This window comes from Drosophila miranda (assembly GCF_003369915.1).
Source record: "Drosophila miranda strain MSH22 chromosome Y unlocalized genomic scaffold, D.miranda_PacBio2.1 Contig_Y2_pilon, whole genome shotgun sequence".
Classification (NCBI taxonomy): Eukaryota; Metazoa; Arthropoda; class Insecta; order Diptera; family Drosophilidae; genus Drosophila; species Drosophila miranda.
This window is the reverse complement of record NW_022881614.1, coordinates 25,374,890-25,398,227: the sequence shown is the minus strand read 5'-3', so window position 1 is coordinate 25,398,227 and position 23,338 is coordinate 25,374,890. Positions and strand designations below refer to the sequence as shown.

Genomic DNA, 23,338 nt, shown 5'->3' with positions numbered 1-23,338 from the left:
TTTTTGATATTTCGTCGAATATTTCTAGCTTAATAGTAGTTTTATTCGATTAATGAATGAATTAATTAGTTTCTACTTGACTGTCTTATTTTAAATACTTGCTTTTATTGGATCTTGTCTAAAAGAAGCGAAAGTAAAATATACTGTTTAAAATACTCCCTTTTATTAGAGGTGGCAACGCTGAACAGCTGTTTAAGCAACTTAAAAAAAAACAAATGTGTGCTGCTATCTTAAAATTTGTTAAATTAGGACCCAGCGCAGCCACAAGGCTCCACAGAAGCCTGAAGTAAGTACTATCTTATAATTTAGCTGAACAATGTACATTTTATTTTCTTTCAGAACAAGTTCCCTGCGATGCAAGTTGCGGAATGCGGCGCCGGCCCCCGATGTGGAAAGAAAGCTTCTGTTTAATGACCGGTTGCCGGATACGTATAGATTAATCTATCGTGCACCCATAGAAAATTATGTAAGCTGGACCAATAATGTGTCTACGGCGACGGTTTCTATGCTTGGCCTGGTGGCCGCCTTTCACTTTGCCACGAACATGAATTTGGAAAACATCACTCAAAAAATCAACATATCTTTGCTGGTGTCCCATGAATCAGATTTGTATTACTTCTTGGCAGGATTTGTGCTAATCAACCTGGCACATTTGTGGCCTAATATCCCCTCAGGATTTATAAGAGTGCCGATAAGTATGTTTTCAATATGTGGCTCTATATCTACAGTCAAGGAAAAAAGTCAACATACAGCACCGATTTTTCAATATTTCGGGTTATCGCAATGAAAATTAAAAAAGTTGGTATGCCATTATTTAGGACACTTAAAGTTATTATTATTTCAGAAAAAAAACTTAAACAAAAATTATGTATACTAAAGTTACAACGAAAAAACATAAAATGTTCACGGAAAAAAGTGTACATACAGCCTCTATGCTTTTGTATTATAGTCTCAAAGTCATCTTAATATTAATACTTTTTATACTTTTAATATTTGGTTGGTCCACCATTGGCATCTATTACAGCCTGTAGTCGTCGGGGCATCGATGCCACCAAATTTTCGGTTGTTGTGGGCGGAACTTCGGCCCAAGCTCGAATGAGGGCGGCTTTGAGGCCAATTTGATGCCAATTTTTTGCACAAGGATGGTTTCAAGAGCCGAGTTCCACGAAAGAAACCATTGATTTCAGAAAAGAATCGGATTTTGCGCCTGGAATTCGCCAAAGCGCACTTAAATAAGGATCCAAACTTTTGGAAAAGCGTTTTATTTACAGATGAAAGTAAATACAATATTTTCGGAAGTGATGGCCGTTCCAGAGTTTGGAGAAAGGCAAACACCGCTCTTGACCCTATAAACATAATACCCACCGTCAAGCATGGAGGTGGTAGTGTAATGGTTTGGGGCGCTATGGCGTCGCCTGGAGTAGGTAATTTGGTGTTTGTGGAAGGGAATATGGATCGCTTCCAGTATAAGAAGATATTGGAAGAAAATTTGGAAACATCGGTGAATTCATTGAGCCTGGGAAGCAGTTGGATCTTCCAACAGGACAACGATCCAAAGCACACCGCACATGTTGTGAGTGATTGGTTGCTGTATTATGCCCCAAGACAGCTTCGTTCACCACCCCAATCGCCAGACCTTAACCCAATCGAACATCTTTGGGACATTTTAGAAAGATTGGTACGGAAGTATAACAGCAGTCGGGAAAGCCTCAAAGCCGCCCTCATTCGAGCTTGGGCCGAAGTTCCGCCCACAACAACCGAAAATTTGGTGGCATCGATGCCCCGACGACTACAGGCTGTAATAGATGGCAATGGTGGACCAACCAAATATTAAAAGTATAAAAAGTATTAATATTAAGATGACTTTGAGACTATAATACAAAAGCATAGAGGCTGTATGTACACTTTTTTCCGTGAACATTTTATGTTTTTTCGTTGTAACTTTAGTATACATAATTTTTGTTTAAGTTTTTTTTCTGAAATAATAATAACTTTAAGAGTCCTAAATAATGGCATACCAACTTTTTTAATTTTCATTGCGAAAACCCGAAATATTGAAAAATCGGTGCTGTATGTTGACTTTTTTCCTTGACTGTATGTAAATCCTGCATTATATCTTTCAGATATGGTGCTGTTTATGGATCGCAGCTTCCGTTGGGAACTGTGAAGCATTATTTCGAAAGGGGACAGATTGCTGAATACATGAACGTACTGAATCCTGGGAGCCACATTATGTACAGGCTGGGGAACCGCTCTTCCATGCTACTGAACGACTACTTTAAGACGCCGTCAGAGTTTCACCAGCTTTTTGCGGAAAAATGAATGCGTTTTCTTTTGATTTATACTTGAGTTTGGAATATTGATTATATAGATTTATACAGCGATCCACACACTTTAACATCTGTATTCGGGTGATGACTACCATCCAGCCTATCACCTGGAGTACCCTCTGGCCCGATCTCAATTAGCCCCTGAAGCTGGAGCAGGAGCCTTGAAGACAGTCCAACTCTGATATTTATAATCGCTCCTTGTGCCAAAGGTAGAATCACTGCCTTTTCACTCGAAAGGAAACCACGATTCGAATCTGGCGGGAAGGCCACCGCTTAGCATTTATCTGGCAGCGCGCATTAATATTTTTCATCGGTCTGGCAGCACCTATTAAAATCATGCCAAATGTGTGTATATTACATGAATTTTACATCAGCGATAAAATTTACATTCTACATGTAGCATTACCGAAATTTTTTTGATTTTAACGGATGCTGCCAGACCTATGAAAAGTGTTAATGAGCGCTGCCAGATCGCGGATAAAATGTTTAATTTAATTTAGTCTATTGATTAAAGTATAAAAATTTGCAATTTCATTACATCTATATTATTTTCTGTAACAAGAATTAACTGAAATAGATGAAAAACATGTCCTCAATTCTATAATATCTCTTATAGATAATAACCGAATTTCATTGAATTGATATCATTTACTGGCTTTTTGCTACGATATTTCGAATTACTGGCCTTAATCTAATAAGTCGTCGAAAAAAGTACTGAACTTTTACATATTTGAATGAATCTCCCCAAAACTTCGTTTTATGTGGCTGTAAATGTGCCATGTGGAGCACAGTAACAGCTGCCCTATAAAATATTTAGAGTCAAAGAGGGAGCCAAGTGCGAGTGGTTCTTTCGCGTGATGTAATTTCATATTGCTGAATATATGTAACGCAATGAGTAAATATGTGTACATATACATATCTACATTAACAATTTGGTACGAATTTCTCAGAATCTGACGATGGAAAAAGCTCCTTGGGCGCCACAAAGCAACCCCCAGACGCCAATCCAATCCTCATCACACACCCTCTCCCTACAATTTGGCGCATGTGATAGATTCCTTCCGCAGCTGCTGGTGCTGCCACTGCCACTGCCACTGCTCCACTGTTTCCTCTTTTATCGATTGACCTACTTACATATATATGTACATAGAGTACATAGTGGGGCTGTTTTTTATCTCCCGCCATTTGCTAGCCTGCGCCATTTGCAGGGCTGCGTATAATTTTATCTGCGCCCCCGCACAGTGCCTTCCAGTGCCTTGTTTTCCTTGTCCTTACAACGTCCTTTCCAAAACGGGAAGGAAAATGTCAGCGACAGCTGCTCTCTCACTCTTCCTAAGCCTTGAAGAGGATACCGAAGCCCCCCACGTCTTGAAACTCTTTTAATTTATCATCTCTCAGAAAGATAAACAAGAACAACGTCCGCCCCACAGCGCGATTTGGCCTAGAAACGAAAGATAAAAGAAAAGAAATCGTGGAGAACATACATAGCTCAGTAGTAAGCTTTTTTCGATGAACAACGCTGGCTGGATGATTATGCTGCCTAAGCATAAAACGTCTACATATATACACAGAGTGTACATACACATGCACACGACACGTGTAATTGACCTACTTTCCCCACTCGAAAAAGAAACTCATATATACTAAAACAAACATACATATGTACATATTTACATAAAATATATGTACATACAAGTCTAGCTGTGTATGTGTGTGGGCTGCTTGTCCAGACATTTCAATTCCATAGCAAAAGCATTGGAAATAACAAAAAGAGGGAGACGAGAGAAGCAAAAGCAAAGCCAGAAAAATCAACACACAGACACCTAGATAAGATAAATGAACGTGTTATAAGTACATACATACATACATACATATGTACACGTGCACATTTATAGTGTATAAGAATTTCCCCGTTTCCAAAAACCAAAACTTTATGGATGTTTCAAGCTTATCTTTTCCAGCAACTGAACAACTTATGTATGGTATGTACATATGTATGTACATGTATGTATGTCAATGCAACTAAAACTGAACAATTTAACAGCTGTGCTGTAGAACAATTAACAAACTTTGATCAGCATTATTAATTCAAAATGTGTTCGTTTGCAAGCGAACAATTAAAATACTATGTACATATGTACATACATTGTTTCGCTTTTACAGAAAAAACAAATACATAAGCGCGAGAGCTTTTACAGCTTATCGAAACTTGAACACGAACACAGCCATATGTACATATGTACATATATACAATATGTACATTTCGTGTAGCTTTCGCTGGGGTAGAGCAACAACTAAACTAGTTTGTAGCTCGTGTGTTAGTTTGTAGCTCTGCAGCTTTGTCGCCTGTTGCGAGCGACCTATTTACTAGCTACATATGGACTTGCCCACATCTGTACACATGACAGATACATGCACAGACCAAATGGAATGGATGAGAAAACATATAACAGAGTAATATCTATTGGAATGCAGAATGAACAATGCAGAAAATGTGAAAATGAATCGCCCACCGAAAAGCAATTACCATGCAGCCCCCCGCCTGATAACACAGCCTGGGGCATTTTAGATAGTTTCGTTTGCTCTGTGTCGCGACTCGCGACACTGATAAAGTCAATTAGCACTGAACATGAAACGAGAAAATGAGAACCGCAAAAAAACGCAAGGGGAAGAAAAGCGAGCAACTTAATTAATTAGTTTCATGTGAAACGCCCCTAAACACTCCCTCCGCAGACAGTCAGAGGCCACATCATCATCATGATGAGTGGATTTAATTGACGATACGAAAACTAGAACCAGGAAAATAGTGTACTTATGGCCGCATTTTACAGCTAGTCAGCAAATTGCTCGACGATTGTTAACACGGCCGCTGGCTATTTTTACATTGCTGATGTAATCACTTTTTCTCTCACCATCACCGTTTACCGCGCAGTGTTGCAACTATCCTAAGGTTCACCAGGACGAACCCTAAAAAGCCGAGCCAGCAGATGTGGAGACGGAGGAAAAAGTTCTTCTCTTCTCTTTCCAAAATTTTTGATTTAATTTCCTCAGTCAGCGGGATCGGGTCGACCCGCAAATATCCTACACAGATTAGAGAGCATACAAAATAAAAATATACATATACATAGAAATAAATATTTACAAGGAGAGCTCTTTTGGGTGGACACCTCCAGATAATTTGGTGCCAATCTATGTACACATCCAATCTCTTGGCACTGTGGTGGCCGCTCAAGAGAACCCTCACTGTATCACACACGAGATAGATTCAGCTTAGAAATAATCAACTTAGATCGGAATATGGGTGTTTTCAATCGGATCTCTCGGGACTGAATACGTTGTCGGCCGGAAAGGTCTGGCCCTTGTGCACGATATCAGTGGCATAGACGTGGGCCGCCGGCTTGAGCAGATCTTCGCGCCTTCGCTTCAGCTCCTGGCGGGAAGAGTTAACCCTCTTGTTTCGCTTCATGTTGGTGAACCGCACATATATCTTGCCACGCCGTTCGGTTCGGTAGTATTGCAGTTGTTCCTTCGGGAACAGTTGGAGAATCTCGCGCTCCAGCAGGTGGCTGCGTTGCAACGTCAGATGCAGCTGATTGTCCTCATAGTAGCTGCATATCATCTGGATGAGCAGCAGCCGCCGCACAGCATCCAGCGCCTCCTGCTGACCCAGGCGGTCGAGCAGGGACTGGCTTTTCATCCCGCCAGCTTGCAGGATGCCCAGCACTGTAACAACTCGATCCTCACCCGTCACCTGCTCCCCGCTGCCCTCCTCCTGACTAGCGTCGTACTCAGGATCTCGCTGGGCTCCAACTGGGGCTGCATAGGGATATGAAAGGTGGCTTGTACCGTCTCTCTGGGATCAGTGAGGGAGACCAGTGGCTCTGCCGGCAGTGTCTTGGCGAGATCATCGGACTTGCCACTGTCCCCGGCGCTGTCCGACTGCCCGCCCATCTGGGGATGGCAGATAATGGACGGGGCCGCCGACTCCGCACACCTACAGCCCTGGCAGTGCGTCTGACTCTGCCCCTGAACGCCCTGGAGGGGCACGTTCAGCCAGCGTCGCCAACGTTCCAGTTGATGCTCGAAGCGTATGCGGGTGCCGAACCGAAAGTTGCTCAGAAGCAGTTCATCCACGTTGATGGCTTCGTCTGTGAATGGGAGAGAGAGGCGGCCAAATGCCGTTACAGTTAAAGTCGTTCTTCTGCTCTCCAGTAAGCACTCACCTTGCAAGTGTGGGAGGAGATCGGCAACATCCCATGACTGGAGCAGCTCGCGCAGCTTCTCGTATTCTTGCTCCTTGGCCATGTCCAACTGTAAGGTTGTGGGTGCTGTGGGGACGGCTGCGAGCGTGGGCCTTGCACAAGGAATGTACGGATGTAGATTCATACGGGCTACAGCCGGGCGTACATCCTTTCGTCACGAATGAGAGCGCCAGAATGAATTTTGCAACAGGCGCGTCTGTACCTCTCCACCTTGTGCCGGGGCCATAGAGCAAACACTCACACACACACGCACATTCTCGTTCGTCGCTAGCACACGTATTGTGTGTACGTGTGTGTTCATGTACTGTATGTACAGTCAGTTTCATCGTTTCGTTGTTTTCGCGTTTTATTCTTCATCTTTTGTTTCGTCGTTTCGTAGTCGCTCGTCAGCTGCGCGGCGCTGCTTGCCAACCAACTCAACTCAAACGTACGTACCTATTATGTACATATGTACATATGTACATGTATGTAGGCATGCATGTATGTATTTATGTAAATGTTTGCACAATATGTATTCGTAGTGTTTTGTTGTTGCCGTTACATGCCTTATATGAACATACATATGTACGTATATGTACATATACTTGCTATTTATTGATAAATATTCGCACTAACTAAGCGGGGCGGACGCGCATCAATAAACCGGACAACGTCGATCGCTTTGTACCCTACTTCCCATTGCTTGAATTGTTGTGGGTGGAAGGGAGATTGCATTCCACTTCTACGTTGATCAGTTTCTACCTCTTCTACTCTTACTGATCGAATGTTTCTTGCACTTCTTTGACCTATAATTATTATTCAACGTACATAAGTATGTACATATGTAAGTAGATGTAACGTATGTATGTACAATGTTTGGTTAAGTGCGTGAGCAGCAACATCTAATATTTTTGTTCATTTCGTGGAAGGGGTAGACACATACATACATACGACAGACATCCGACACTGAAGTTGAAGTTGACATTTTTTTCTTTTTGGTTTGTTTGGTAGTCTCTTGTCTTGCCTCTCCCGTTGTTCGCGGTGGTCGACAATTTAACCTCAAGACGTCATCAACATCCATGGCATACTTCGTCTTCATTGCTGCGCTGCCGTCGCCGTCTTTCGTAAGTAGCCACCAACGCTAGGCGGGTTCAATGGACTCTCTTTTGTAAATGTTTTCCTTTCTCCGCCGCCTCATTCTCTACATCTCTCTTTCTTTCTCCTTCCCTTTTTGTTTACTTGCCGCTGTTCCATTTCATTTTTTCTTTCTCTCTGTCTTTTTTCGGGCTACGACTTTCCGGAGTGGAGTGTAAGTTTCTTTCGGGTTTCCTTTCAAGAGGGACTGCAACTTGTTTAGCTCAAAATGCCTTCATTAACAACCATCATTAAACCAACACTCAGTAGAAGTGGAGGGGTAGAGGAGTTGAGTAGGAGAATCTCTCAGCCAAATGGAAATTTCATGTTGTGGCGCGGATATAGATATGGCATGTGGGTGAGCGAGGGGAGGAGAGCGCAAATGTCCGCAAACGACCTTCTTCTCCAACATCCCTACACACCGTTTCGGTTTACAGTTTTCGCAATCCCTACCTGGACATGATCCCCAACCACATTTCCCAAACCCACCGAGCGGTGGGTTCCCCAAACCGAAACCCAAATCCGAAAGACCTTCTAATTATCATCAGGTATCTGATTTTCAATTAGACGCAAATTGTTTTTCTTTGGTGGAGTGAAGTGAAGGGAAGGTGGAGTGTCAGGAAAAATACACCAATTAATGGAATTGAAAAATGATAAGCAAAAATCAAAATGGGTACAGTGATTACGCTCGTAAGCGTAAAAGGAGTCCGCTTTTGCGAACATAAATAGCTCATATATCGCTCTGTTCCTCTATAACTGTCTCCTTTAAACAGACAGAAGAGTAATTAGTAGAATCAAGGGTCTCCGCTCTGTAGAACATTACCTACGGAACGATCAAGTAGCAGACTATTTGATCCATTTGTAGCGTTCCTTTGAGTTCCAGACAAGAGGTATTTACATATGCATATGCCAGACAGTTCAGTTTTCCATTTGCAATTGAATGTGAGAAGGAGCGAATGGAACCATATCAAAACACCCTATTCCAGCAAAAGTTATAATTCTAATGAATAATTCCGTCACCGCCCAGGTAAGAAAATGAAAGAAGGAAACAATGAAACTTTCCCCCTCGTATGCAGGACGAAAAGGTCCGGTCCGACTTCTAGGCAGGGTTTCAGGCGGGAAAAAGCCCATATAACGAGGGTTGCTTGTACAGAGGGGCGCATATGTTTCGGCATTCGTTTGACAAAAACCCAGCTCGGTTCCAGGGAACGACTGATAAAGGCAGTCAGGGCCTCCCAATCAATTCCATTGCGGAAGTATGAAGTAGGAGAAAAATTCTCTTAACTGGAAGTGAGTGCTTCTTCTTCTCTTTCTCGTTCTTATCAACGCTGCGCAGTCAGCAGTAGTAGGCCCGTTCTGACTTTCCTGCGCACTTCTGCCTCCCTCCCGCACCCCCTCCATCTGGCCAGGAGCTGAAACGCATTTGGAAGCGACATCAGAGGATCTCTCTCCCCATTTGTATCCCTCCATCCCATTTTTTAACGATACTTCTGCTGTTGCAGACATTTTGTGGGCGGACTTGAACGATGCGCAGCAAAAACCCTTACGGCATCGCTGACGTCGAAGCTGTTTGACCTACACAAACACCACCCCCACCACCCCCGCACAGAATGCATATGCATGAAATAGTATATGAAAAAGCTTAGTCACAAAGTTTTATATACGGTTTCTATGAGCGCAGTGCCGTGACTATGTGTCTGTGGCTGTGTGTGTTTGCGTGTACATTGAAACAATTTTCGATGAAACTGCGCCAGAGCAGAAGCAGAGCAGCAGAGACAGAAACTAAACCCGAAGTGGAGTCATTCGCCAATCTTTATTCGCTGTTCGCTGGCAGTAGACGCGTTAGTTTCTTGCACCTAGCCTAGTACTCTCCATATGTCTCAGTGTTACTTGGAGAGAGAAAGAGCGCGCGAAATTTCTTATCAAACAAATCGGGATCGACAGTTGCTGGGGATTCTCTAATATGTAAGTAACGAAAAATACTATGGCGAAAGGTGCCGGGCTTCCTGCTGACAGCAGCTTTATGAATGTTCAAAGTACACTTTTGAGCGATGCCAGATGATGCCTTTAATCGGGCCCATTAAATATTAATGGTCATGCGAAAGCTTGGGTTATTCAAGGTTTTACAGTTTTTCTCCGATGTATTGGAATTCAAAAGCTCAACTTGCAAGGCGGACCAGACCAGCCTCTATTCAAAAGTGATTTGGTTTCAAGGCATCAAACATATTTGGGACTAGAGTGGAACCAAAAATTAGAGAATTGGAGTGCATAGGAAGATTAAAGTCAAGTTATTAAATTAAATGGGAGATATTCTTCTTCCTCACAATTTCTTTCAGCGGTATCAAAAGCATATTGTAGCCAGAGGAAAGTTTTGAGTCCATCAAGACTAATACCATTTGAGCGTGTAGATTTTAATTGAACGATAGTCTGGTCAAAAGCCATACAGATGGGGAAGTACCCCAAGATTCGTGCCTGGAGCGCATTAACTTTTAACCCAAAAAAGAGAAGAATACGTTTTCTGTTTCTGTTTTGTGGTAAACGTAAACAGAAAAGAGCAAGACGAAAATTAAATGAAATCACATGCAACACACGTTCCACTCGAAAGAGAGAGGGAGACTAGGTGACAGAGACAGACACAGACCTCGTCGAAGAAAAAGAGATCAAAGCAAAGAAAAGAGGAGTGTAGGAAGCTTTGGTCAGTTGTGCGCTGCGCTGCGTCTCTCTTGTTAGCTTTCTTTTGGCTTACGATCATGTTCGTGTGTGGCTATTAATTCCCAAGCATAAAACATAAAACGCAATAAGAGAAACAGCAACAAAGAAGCAGCCAGAGCAGCTGTGGCGTCATCGCCAAAAATTTGTTTCGCTTTCGAACTGGTTTGGTTTTCTTTTGATGTCGTCATCAGCATATCAGCACCGCCGCAGAAAGCAAACACGAAATTAGTCATTTGCTGCAATTTCCAACCCATCTTCCCTCTGCCCCTACCCAGCGTTGCTAGGCAACAAATACAAGCAGCAAAAGCAGGCAGCCAAGGTGAATTTATAATATGTAGGTAAGGCATGGAAAATGGGGAACTTGTGAGAATGCTAAGGCCCGCACCCCACAAACAGACAACTTGGCTGCTGCTGCAGGTTCGCGTGCCAAGTGGAACTGCAGCAAGAAAGGGAGAATGTGATCAATGAAGTGGAGTGGGGGAGAGAGATGAAGATTCGCGCGCGCATTTGCGCCAATAACCCAGTTTTCTGTTTCTAGTTGGCACTCGTCGAAGCATACAAGAAACGCTGTCGTTGTAGTTGTGTGTTGCTTGGAAAAAAAAGGAGAAAAGAACAAGAAGTGCAGCGGCTGTTTTTGTAAATATGTACATATGTACATATATATGCATATAAGTATATACATGTACATGTGTGTGTATAACAAGTTTTCTAGATGTGCAAAGTGATGACACAATTTTTCACAGAAGTATATAAATATGTACATATGTACATACATACATATGTACATATGTATAGTATGTATATACATACATATGTAAAGAAAACTGCCTTGCAACAAAAACTAATCAAATAGTTTTTAGCCAACTGATTTCTAATGAGATTTGTGATTGTTTTTGAGTTAAATACCCACCCCCGCAAGGTAACCTTATCTTTTGTAATTTATCTAGGCAGTTAGCGGTTTTACATGGTTACGTGCCTGAAAAATCATTGTGTTTCGTTGGAAAAACATCGAAAGACAGAAAATTGTATCCAAAGTGCGCCGCGCCACAAAGCTGCAATACTACAGACACCACATTTATGTGGAAAAGGAAACGACGGCAAAAAAAAAGTGAACAGCAACTTGAATGTGTGTCAGCGACAAAGCACACTCACACACAGCCAAACCGAGACGGCCATGTACAATTGCAAAAGCTTCAACGCGCTCCCTCACACTCACACAACAGGCAGCGCAAGCATATGTATATGTATAGGCTCTTATATATAGTGTTCTTGCGCGCGCGGGTCTATATAAAACTGGTTTTGTGGCCGCGTCGCGCACAAAGCACTTTACACGCGTTTTTCTATTCGGTGTTTTATTCGTGCGTCGGCCGTTGCGCAGTGCGGTTCGCTCAACGGTTCAACGCTTGTGCTCTTCTGGTCCCATCCCATCCATCCCCCAAGTGAAACGGAAAAGCAACCGAAGGAGAACACACATAAAAGAGAGACCGAAAAAGCAAGAATAAAACACGCTGTTGCTAACGTCGAAAATAGTCGTCAAACAGTGGCGAGACGGGGACCGGACCGTTTGTTGGTGGTGGTTTTCCCCCAGTGAACTTTGCCTGGAACAATAAATCATGTGAGAAAGCCAGAAAATAAAAACGCGGAACGGAATTTCAAAAAAGAAAAGAAATGAAAAACGCGGATTACGTAAACAGCGTTAAAATAAAATGTATTGAAAAAAGAGGGAGACGGAAGCAGGAACTAGCCACAATTACGCGGCGACTGGATGACACATTTCTCCTTCTTTTCGCCTATTACGCAACTTCTAAGTAGCGAAAAATTATAGCGAAAATGCGATGCTGTCCTGCTCTAGCAATCCCCTGTTTCTAGTGGGAATGTTTGTATGCGTGAGTGTGCTTTTTAGTGTCGAAAGACATGCGGCAAGTCTGAAAAAAATACAAATGTCTACATACTTTTTTCACCCAAATTCATCGAGTGAGAGCGGAAAAGAGCGAGAGAGAAAAAGCTCTGCCAACGACATATTTTTTATGGAACACCAACACATTTGCGCATAGACACACGAACGCACACACGTATACAAAGGCGCGCGCGCGAATCTAACTAAACGAACGAAAACGCTTTCGCGTTCGTTGAGTTTGCTTTGTCGTCGTTAAGTTTCAGTCGGCATTTTGCTGCTTTCGTTCATTTGCAGCTGCACAACGAGCCGAATTGGCCGCGTTTTCTCCGCTGCCGTGGCCGCGACACCGACGACACCAAATCTAATGGAATTTTTTCCGTTCGCGTCTCTCGCGCTTGTGCAATTGTTTTACAAGTTTTTACACGCCTCTGAGGTGTGCGCGGCGGGTTTAGGTTCAACTCTCTATCAACGTACTGCATTCATGTGGGAGCGAGACGGGGACTCACTGTGCTTTTGAAGTAGTCAGTCTTTTTCTCTCTCCTATACAAATTGCGGGCGTATCAACATGTTGAACCGACCAAAGTGCCGTCCCTCCCATATTTAATAATAGTTGTTAATACAGAGTGCCTATTCATAAGCTGCTGTTTGTATGTAATTCAAATAAATAAATGCTCTCTTCCAACAGCTCTCAATAGGAAAAGAAAACGTTCGTTTATTCTGCTTCTTTCCAGTGAGCTGTGCTACGCTTCTCCTGCTACATGACTTCATTACACGTTTTATCGTTTCATTCCGCACGCATCGCTCATATTTCTATCTCTGTCGCACGCACACGCACAATTTTCGAAGCTCCCTCAAATGTTTCGTTGTGTGCTTTGTTCTTCCACGAAATATCACAGGAAAGGACGCAGCGGGGACGGACATGAAACCGTTACGACTGTTGTTCTTGCTGGCTGTTGCTAAGTCAGTCAATGATATGTACGGGGCTGAAAGAAATGGAACGAGAGAAACGGAGAGACACGAAATGAAACTGTACAATGAATGAAAAAGAGAAATAGGACGAGGAAATACAACAAAAGCGAAACTTACGTAAACACACATGAGGAGAGGTCTGAATGCGTGTGTGGAACTTGAAGAAATCAAGTTTGTCCTCTATCGCATGATTCACTATGGGAACTGGAAAGAGAATTGGACTTTCAAATGGCCAGCCATTTTAAATTTGCATGAGTGAAACGGCAATCGTCGTGTGTCATGGGACTTTTTCCCATTCGCATTCGTCAAAAAATATAATTAAGATGAAATGACTAAGAGATGCTAAAGGCTAAAATAAAAACTGCAATTGCCGCTGGTGATGCAACTTTTTCCGTCGGAAAAATTATATAAATGAGTTTTTCTAAGCGTGTAGGAGGATGGGCTCAGGTGAGCGTCCCTGGCGCTGCCCCTGCTCATTACCCGAGGCATTCGGCTGGAAACATTTGCATAGCCGCCGAGCGGGAGGGAGAGGGACGAGCGGCCGGACAGTGTGTCATTCCAGTTAGAATGTGGCATGTTCACAATGAGTGTCATCGGATTATATTATATTATAGATATGAGAAGAAAATATCAAGTAATTGCGTTCACTGCCTTGAAACTCCAATGCCGACAGCACAACCACAGTCGCGGGCAATACGAACAAAGCACTGAATAATACGTTTGCATTCAAAACTTTGACTTTGCTCGGTTTGGAGTTTGTTTCTAACGCCTGCAACAGAAGATGACCTTGGGAGCCAAGAGCACAGGCAGACAACAACTCTCAAGCAAACGTCTGTACAGATATGTACATATGTATGCATGTACATATGTATGTATTGTATGCTATGTGGTCTAAGCAGACTTGTTACTCATTAGCAGAAGCATTCCCTCCGGCTGCTCCGCTCTACCGTTTTACGCCATCTTGCATTTGGTGGCAATCGAAGCTAGTTTTACATGCGATATTTGTACATACATATATGTATGTATATACGACTTTGACGTTGCCACTGAAGCATCGGCACATGTGGCTCCCGCACCCGCTCCAGCGCCTCGTCACCCATATTGATGGTTTGAGAGCAGAGCCCCTCATCCTAATGGCTGTCGCATTTGATCTTTGGAAGAGCTGTAATTACGAATATACATAATCCTGCCGCTTCTTGCCACTTTTTGTTGTAGTTGCGGCTGCTTGGGCTCGCTTCTTGGCATTTAATAAGAAGTTAGCCTTGAAGGCAGCGAGTTTCGAATTTGGATTCAGCTTAAGTCTCGGATTCAGAACCCGAGCACAGAGCCGGCGACGAGCCGCACTCCAAAGTCTCATTCTAGTGTTCTTCTAACTGTGTGAGTGTGTGATGAATGTTTGTTTTTATTGTGAGAGAAACCTTCGGTTGGCTTTGTTTGACTCGCACTCTTTTTGAGATTTTTAGTTTTTTGTACAATACGAGTTGATCCATACTGGAATTAGCCAGAGACTCTATATAAGGAGGCTTGCAGAGCGATCGTTTCTATGATAAAACTTTTATGTCTGTGAATATCTAAATAACAAAGGGACTAGTTGTCCCAGAAACATATAGAGCCAAAAATATACTCATTTACTCTGTACTTTACAGTCCCATGAATGGATATAATAGATCTAATTGCTGTCAGGGGATGTCATCACTATTCATGACTTTGCGAGTGGCACAGGCGTGGGAAGGTGTTTTGACGAAATATACTAAATGATTGATTCTGTAAATAGCCCTGCTGCCCCTCAACCCCAATTGATTGGGTGGAAATGTTTGCTAATGCCTCATCGTGTTGCAAATGTATTGCCATTAATCAGATGCGTCTGACAGAAGTGGGGGTTCTTTCCCGCTTTCCTCTCAGATGACTGTCATCGTATGTGTAACTTTTGACCGCACTGGCTGGTTTGTGCCGCAGTCCATTAGTTTAAAGATCTCTGGCTAAGCTAACCACGTTCCTCGACCGCACGGCTGCGAGTATGCCACATGGTTTGCGACATGCCAAGCGGTTTCAATTTATCCTCAGCCCAGCAGAGCAGTGAGAAGGCGATTCAACAAAATTTAAAACAATTTAGCTTGTGTCACGTCTGTCCAAAGGCTAGAACGTGGGGAGGGGCGGTTGGGGTTCTGGGGCGTGTAGCCTGTGGCCTGGGATAAGGTGGGGCTAGAAGCGAAGAGTTTCGAGCGCTTAGAACAAAGCGCCACAAATTGTATTGTGTCACGCTCGATCTGTGGCCATGTGAACGGGGATATATACAACACATATGTGCACTTAAATATATATGTACATGGTACTTGTTCGCAGGCATATAGATACAGATATGGCTGCTATATAGACATATGTACATGCTTAGTAGTTTGCTTCTTTTTAATTATAATTAACGCCGCTTTGTGAATTAACAAAGGCTAGGAAAAAGCAGCCAATGGATAGATAGATAACCACGGAAAGAATGCCGACACAGTGGATACACTATGGGAATGCCATAACGCGAAGATCCAGCTGTTATCCTTATAGTTCCTGGTACTAAAGAGTGCTTCCTGGAAATATCTACTTAAACTCTTCCTTGATGGGAAGTCTATCTATCTATCTCTTATGCAAACACTAACGAGGTTTCTGAACCATCATTTCTTGATTTCTTGAAGCCTGCCCATTGAGATGCCATGATGTCCCTTGTGCTTTTCATTCGAATCGGAGATGAATAGCAAATACAATTCAGTGTGGACATCCTGAGCAAGTTGTCAGGAAGCAGGCCGAGTGGTGCTTTAATAATTAATCAGGCGCCGGGCGCCCCCCGCTGACAATGATGGCAATAATGATGTCGAGATGCACAGCCTGTCCATATCCCCGACCATCCAACTGGGCCATGACGTGCGGCAAACGCATCGGAGCCGAAAACCTCCGACCGGGGGCAGGAAGCGTGTGAAATCCCATTTGGCTAATGGCCAACAGCGTCAGCAGGAAAATCAACCTGTTTCACAGAGCTCCAACCAGCTCTGCTCCCTCTGGCCCGCTGCACCTTTCACCCGGCTGGAGGGAGGGGAGGAGAGGGGCCCATCGAAACTGGGAAAACTCGAATCCATTTTCCACAACGACACCCGAAAGTGGGGCACAAGCACAGAGCGCCATGGTGCTCGTCGGTGTGTGCCTGTGTTGAGTGGTAAAACGGGTTTTTTCGGTCGGGTTCTGCAACTGTTTTTGGCGACTCGGTGACACGATGGCCTCCTTTCCTCGCTTCCAGCTGGCACTCCTTGATTTTCCACTTGCTGTGGCTACCCCTCCTCGGACCCCCATGCAGGATCAGGTTCCACTCCAACAGAGAAAGAGAAGAAGTGCGAAAAGAAAATGTTCTCCCTGGCTTAGGGCTTCTAGTGAAAAGCTTTCAGTTTCCCTTGGCTCTGCTCTCCTTACTGCGGGGTTGCTTACCCCAACAACAGGGTGTGTCGGGGTCACCTTTGTTGCCTTGCTGCTTGGGGGTGGTTACCCTTCCCCCCACTGCTGTTGCTGCTTCTTTTTTTGGGAGTTTGGGGATGGATGCGATGATATCAGCCTGGGCGCCATTTCAGGGTACATGTTTCCACTGGGAGAGGGGGGGTCGGTCGGCGCTGCAGAGGATGAACTTAAATGAGCTTCCAATTTAAACTCCCACCCCTGCTCCATCCAGCTGCTTGCCAAAATGTAATCAAAACTTCTGCCATGGAAATCAATGCAAACTGAATGCCGAGGCACACTCTGATTGCTCATACGCACCGTGATCCCATAGTATAACTCAATTAAAAGCGATATATCCATCCGAGTTGCATGCATCAACATAAATCTGTGGCAAACCATATGGAAATGGCTTGCCGGAGAAGAATGTTTTATGTGGATCTGGCTTGACCCACATCGCGGAGCTGATTTGAAATTCGAATGCGGTGCCCCGAGTTCATCGGGAGTTCAACAAACTTCCCCTAAAGAAGAATACGGAATACAGAAATGTAGGGGAATTTATGCTGAAAAGAAAAAAGGTATCAAGATTTAACTGGAAGACGAATACTGGCGAATACTTTGCCAACCATTTATGCTGAACGATATACGAATGCTACGAATACTACACTGATAGTTCAAGGAAACGAATAAATATTTGTAATTTAATTTTAGGCTTTATAGGATAATAGGATCATAAATGCAAAACCCATTTACTCGCTGGGAAAAAGCGACACTGACAAAAGCAATTACCACCATTCAATCGGTCACTGTTGTCTCAGCCCTATAATGATATACATATGTAATTGCTGGAGGCGTGTGGGGTCTGTCGCCCACTCAATTGAAGGCTCTATAAAGGGTAATCCTGTTATTAAACACGGGCCAGCTGGCCCGGTGTCGTCTTCTCAAAACAATAATTAAGCAATTAGCGTAACGTAACCAAATCGAAGGGTATAAAGGAGGGCTGCTCTGGCAGGACATTGCATAGAGCCTAGAGTCATGTATCCGCGATTCCTAGACCGCAACTATCCGCTGGAGAAGCACTTGTTCTTCGTGACCAGGTACTCGTTTGGCCTCCTGGGTCTCATATTCGGAGAGGCGAAGTCGCAGTCTTGGATCTCCTTGGCCTGGCTGGTGTTCAACTTTGTGAACCTGGCCCACTGCTGCCAGGCGGAGCTCGTGTTCGGCTGGCACTATCTACGGATCAGTCCCGTGGACGCGATGGATGCCTTCTGCCTGCTGGCCTGCAGCCTGACGACCCTCTTCAAGCTGGGCTGCTTACCGATTGCTTACCGAGGAGCAGGCTGGACGAGGCAATGGCCGATCAAATGGGGCGCGAAGGAGCTACCACCTCATGGCCACTCGCTTTGGGATGCTCGTCTTCACCCTGGGCAGTATCACGACCTATGCCTTCGTTCTGCGCTCCCTGTGGGAGATGTGGGCGCGGGGCCTGGCTGACTTTAAGTTTGATATGCCCTTCCGCATGCTGTGGGTACTCCCAACCCCCCAGGGATTCGGAGTACTAATCCTTCAATCTGCGATTCCTTAGGTTCCCGGAATTCGCCCATCGGATGCCCTGGTTTCCGCTGTTCTATCTGTACTCCACCTGGAGCGGACAGGTGACCGTCTACGCCTTCGCCGGCACCGATGGCTTCTTCTTCGGTTATACCCTCTATATAGCCTTCCTACTGCGGGTCCTCCAATTGGACGTGAGCGATTCCCTTCAGTTTGTTAAAAGTGGGTATAATCGTAAGACCAAAAATTTCCATAGACCACACTTGACGCCCCCAGATCCCAGCCCCAGGGACTGCGATCTGTGCTGTCGGCGCCTGGCCAACATTGTCGATCGACATAATGAGATTGCACTGATTGTCCGCCGCTTCTAAGGGATCATGGCGGCCCCGGCCTTTGTGCACTTTGTTTCGGCCAGCTTTGTGATAGCCACCAGTGTCATAGACATACTCCTAGTGAGCTTACCCCACTCGTTTCTTTATGTATCTGTCGAACCGTAAGCGATCTTTTAGTATTCCGGCTACAATATCATCCGCTATGTGGTGTACATGTTCACGGTCTGCTCGGCCATTTTCCTCTACTGCTATGGCGGCACTGAGGTGTCCACTGAGGTGAGTGGGCACCAATTTTAGCTGCGATTTCATCGATAATTCTTTGCAGATCCTCTCCGTGGGCGAGGCGGGATCGGGCTACGTGCCCAGCGACCCATCACCGTTGCAGTGCCCTTCTTTACGCCTTGCCTGCCGGTCTTTACTGCGGTGGGTATTACAGTTCGCTGTTTGTTTCCTCATCTGTGCCCCAAACCTTTGCAGGTCATCAAATTTACGGGCTCCATTGTGGCGCTGGCCAAGACCATCTTGTAGCTGAATCAAAATTGTACCCATTTGGCAATAAAATGAATGCGAATTTGTTGGTTTCGTTTCGGTTTTAAATTGATTCCCAAAAGTATGCAACTCACAGAATTATTTCATACACATGTACATATTTCTTGTGTGTGTTTGCGTGCATCTTGTGTGGCAAATAAGCCCCAAGTCAATCATTTGGCAGAGGTCAGGGAAAAGGCAGCTTTCTGCCACTGCCACTGCCACTACCACTTCCACTCTTGGGTAGGAAGGAGCTGCCGCAGATGCAGAGGTAAACTTTTATCCAAAGAAAGTTTCTCCGACAATTTGCAGAAATGCTTCCCCATACACGAGTATTTATTATGGAACTAGAGAAGTCCTTGAAGGTGTAGAAAATTTATCGAAGAAGTGCAGAAAATAATGCAGAGAACTGTCAGTTACAAGGACTCTTTACGTAACCATCTCTGTGGTTATGAGATTGCGATTCAGACAAAGACGGAGAGTCGGACGAGGCACGTGAGTGGTTGTGGTCGTGTTATTGGACCGCTCTATCGTATTCAGAGAATTTCTTGGCCAGCCATAAATGATGACTTGATTTAGACGTTAGATTACTTTTGGTTCAGCTGATTAGATTTACGTTTCCAATTGGGCGATACGGCTCACAGCGGCCTGACCAATGTTGGTTTGCTTCTGGCCATCACTTTTAGTCGAATGCCAAATTCTGGCCTCCACACAAGTCCAAGAAAGTGCGGCTTTTAGGTAACTCGGATTAGCGGAATGGACAAACGATTGATTCTACTGCTTGTCGGTGTCGCTGTCTGGCTGAGCGGAAGTGCCAGTGGCCAGAGAGGTAAGATTTTAGACGGGGTGTCCTTGGACTAGCATACTCTGATCACAGGTCCAAAGGAGCAGCTATCAACCCATTCGGAGTGATAAGAACGTACTACTAATCCCCCTGATATGTCATCAGGATTTATTGTGCCTTCCATTGGGGAAATCGAAAATCAGCGATCCTATAGCTCTTTTCCTTTTTGTAGATCATCCACGAAAATCGGGCAGCGGTGAGCCGCATCCCATCAAATATGTGGAGGAGCAGAAGACCGCGTACTGGGTGGAGAAGGCCCAGGAAACCCTGCACGCCAAGCTGGCCGAGACGCAGGCGGCCCACACAAACGCGGCCAAGAATGTGATCATGTTCCTGGGCGACGGCATGTCCGTGCACACTTTAACCGCCACAAGGAACCTGCTCGGCGACAGTGCCGAAAAGGTCTACTTCGAGCAGTTCCCCTACACAGGCCTGTCCAAGACGTACTGCGTCAATCGCCAGGTGGCGGATTCGGCCTGCATTGCCACCGCCTATCTGGGTGGGGTCAAGGGCAACTACGGCACCATCGGCATCAATGCGAACGTAGTGCGCTTCAGCTGCGACGGCGCCGCCATGGAGGAGAACCAGGTGGAGAGCATCGCCCAGTGGGCGCAGTAGGCGGGAAAGGATGCGGGCCTCGTGACCACGGCCAGGGTGACACACGCTTCTCCAGCGGGCGTCTATGCCCACATCGCTGACCGCAACTGGGAGAACGACTGGGAGGTGACGAACAGGCAGTGCAACTCCGAGCAGACCCCGGACATAGCTCGTCAACTGGTGGAGGGGCAGGTGGGCAAGGCACTGAAGGTGATCCTCGGCGGCGGACGCCAGCAGTTCATCAAAACCACGGTGAACGACGAGGAAGGCTATCCCGGCTACCGTATCGACGGACGGCACCTCATCAAGGACTGGCTGGCGGACAAGCAGGCGGCCAATGCCTCGGCCAACTATGTCTGGAGTCGGAAGGGTCTCAGCCTCGTGGATCTCGACAAGACCGAGTATCTGCTGGGTCTCTTTGCCACCTCTCATCTGCCCTATGACGGCGACCGGGCACGCAATCGCAGCCAGCTGGCGGATCCATCGCTGACCGAGCTGACGGAGGCGGCCATCCGGGTGCTGCAGCGCAACGAGAAGGGATTCTTTCTGTTCGTGGAGGGAGCCCGCATCGACATGGCCCACCACGATACCTATGCCAGGCGCTCCCTCGAGGACACGGCCGAGTTCGCGCGGGCTGTGCAGAAGGCGCGCGAGATGACCTCCGACGAGGATACTCTAATCGTGGTCACCGCGGATCACGCACATACCATGTCCATCAACGGGTATCCGGTGAGTGTTTGTCTCTTTGTAACAGAGTTACGGGAGCTCCGTCTAACACAATCCTCTCCTGTCTGTACCCCTGTATAGTATCGCGACCAGGAGATCTTCGGCCTGACCGATGACGATACCGACGATGATCTGCCCTATGCGATCCTTTCCTATGCCAATGGTCCCGGCTACAAGAGCGCCTTCAATCTGGCTGACGGCAGGGCTCGCCTCACCGAGAAGCTGACGGATAAAACGGACTTCCAGTTTCCCAGCATGGTGCCGCTCGATTCTGAGTCACACGGTGGCGAGGATGTGGCAGTCTATGCCTCTGGTCCTTTAGCTCAGTACTTTAGCGGCAACTACGAGCAGACCAATATTGCCGCTATGATGGCCCGGGCCGCAGGTATGCCAACATCCAGCCATAGGTGTTGCAGAAAGAAATTAAATTAAAATGCAACAGAGTTAAATGAGTTTTGTAACTGGGATTGGTAGGGGGAGTGTCGGAGGGGAGTACATGATGGGTAGTTCGATTCCTTCTAATCGAATGCCAATCGGCTGTTATGCTCCACATGCATCGAGCTACCCAGCAGCGCAGTTTCCTGCTGAAGCTGAGGCTCTGTTTATGGCTCTGGCTCTGGCTGGGGGTGCCACCTGAAAGCGAATTCAATTAACGGCAAACTGGCAGTCAACCTCAATCAGTCAATCACTTAGTCACCCAGTCACTCACTCACTCACTCAACGACAGAACCAATTGGTCAGATGGGAAAACCAACCTGGAGGAGGTGTCTGCGTCTGTGCCTGACTGGTGGAAAACCCACCATCTGTGCATCTTTATTTCGTTATTAATCTAAGGAAATTTATGCTTGTCTATGCCAAAGGAACGAACCCCCATCCCAAACCCCCACACTCCAGTGTGCCACATTCGGATACATAAATGTGCTCCAGTTTTTGCTGTTGCCAAGCTAGTTACCATCGCATTTTGCCTGGTCCTTCGCCTCGCAGCTAGCCCCCTTTCCGTTCCTGTGCGCTTCTCAAATGCAATTGGGTTGGAATAACAACAAGAACAGCAGCTGCGCGGCGCATCTTAAATTAGACATTTGTGCAGCCCCAGCGTGGCTTCACCCTAGAGCAGCCCGTGCCTGGATGATTGAATTATGCTTTCCATCAAGCGACATCAGCCAAGCAGCTTTGAAGATTCCCCATGCAGCGCTTAGCTAATGCTAATGTGTGCTGCGGTCGCCGACAGTAGGTACTCGTAAGGAAAACCTTGCAATGCAACGATTATAGAGTGCTCTTAGGGCGGAAGAGAAAGTGTGCGTCGGGGTCACCAGAAGCAGACCATTCAGCAAGGCATAATCTGGCAGCGACAGTGCTTGACCAATTCATTTTATTTCCGATTTCACTTAGTGTCGCCATGGGTTTTTTTTCTGTTTGGTTTAATTTCCGTTGCCTTTTTAATTTAACGAGATTTAGTTTAAATTTTCTGAGCCGAGAGCAGGCTGGTCCCGGCCCAAACTGGACATAATCAGAGGGTTTGGCTAGTGGAAGACTCACTGCAGAAGCAGTACATACACTGCATTCGAGCTGTGTGAAAGCAGAAAGCCAAGAGCGCCCGATAACAAGACGGTTGGGTTGGTGTCGGTGCAGGCCTAGAAAACTAGGTCACAACTATATCTTTGTGTGTGTGTGTGTTGGTTCTGGAGGAAGTGCAACTTAAAAGAAGCGAAAAAGAAATCTAGTTGTGGTTGAGCGGAGCGTTGGGGTCTGGTTCTTGGTCTGCGCAAACATTTCAGAAGCGACAAATCGAACAGGGAGGCTAAACGAAGAGTTATGTATAGTACAACTCTTTTTTGAGCAGTGTATGTGTGTCCGTGGCCGTGTGTGTGTGTATCTGAGGGGCTACAAAAATCAGAGAAGAAGCAGAAAAACCAAATATGCTCCAACTAATGGCGCTGCTGCTGACTCTGACTCAGCCGCAAAAAGAAGCTTTTAAATATACACGCACACGCTAGCCCACACACATGCAGCGG

At 45.6% G+C, this 23,338-nt stretch overlaps 4 pseudogenes; 3 read left to right on the top strand and 1 right to left on the bottom strand.

Annotated features, from left to right (window-relative positions):
- Positions 1-153: 153 nt before the first annotated feature.
- On the top strand, positions 154-2,385 carry LOC117193365 (annotated as a pseudogene).
- Positions 2,386-5,358: 2,973 nt separating this feature from the next.
- Positions 5,359-6,894, bottom strand: LOC117193593 (annotated as a pseudogene).
- Positions 6,895-17,783: 10,889 nt separating this feature from the next.
- LOC117192522 lies at positions 17,784-19,159 on the top strand (annotated as a pseudogene).
- Positions 19,160-19,824: 665 nt separating this feature from the next.
- Positions 19,825-21,796, top strand: LOC117194123 (annotated as a pseudogene).
- The last annotated feature ends 1,542 nt before the right edge of the window (positions 21,797-23,338 follow it).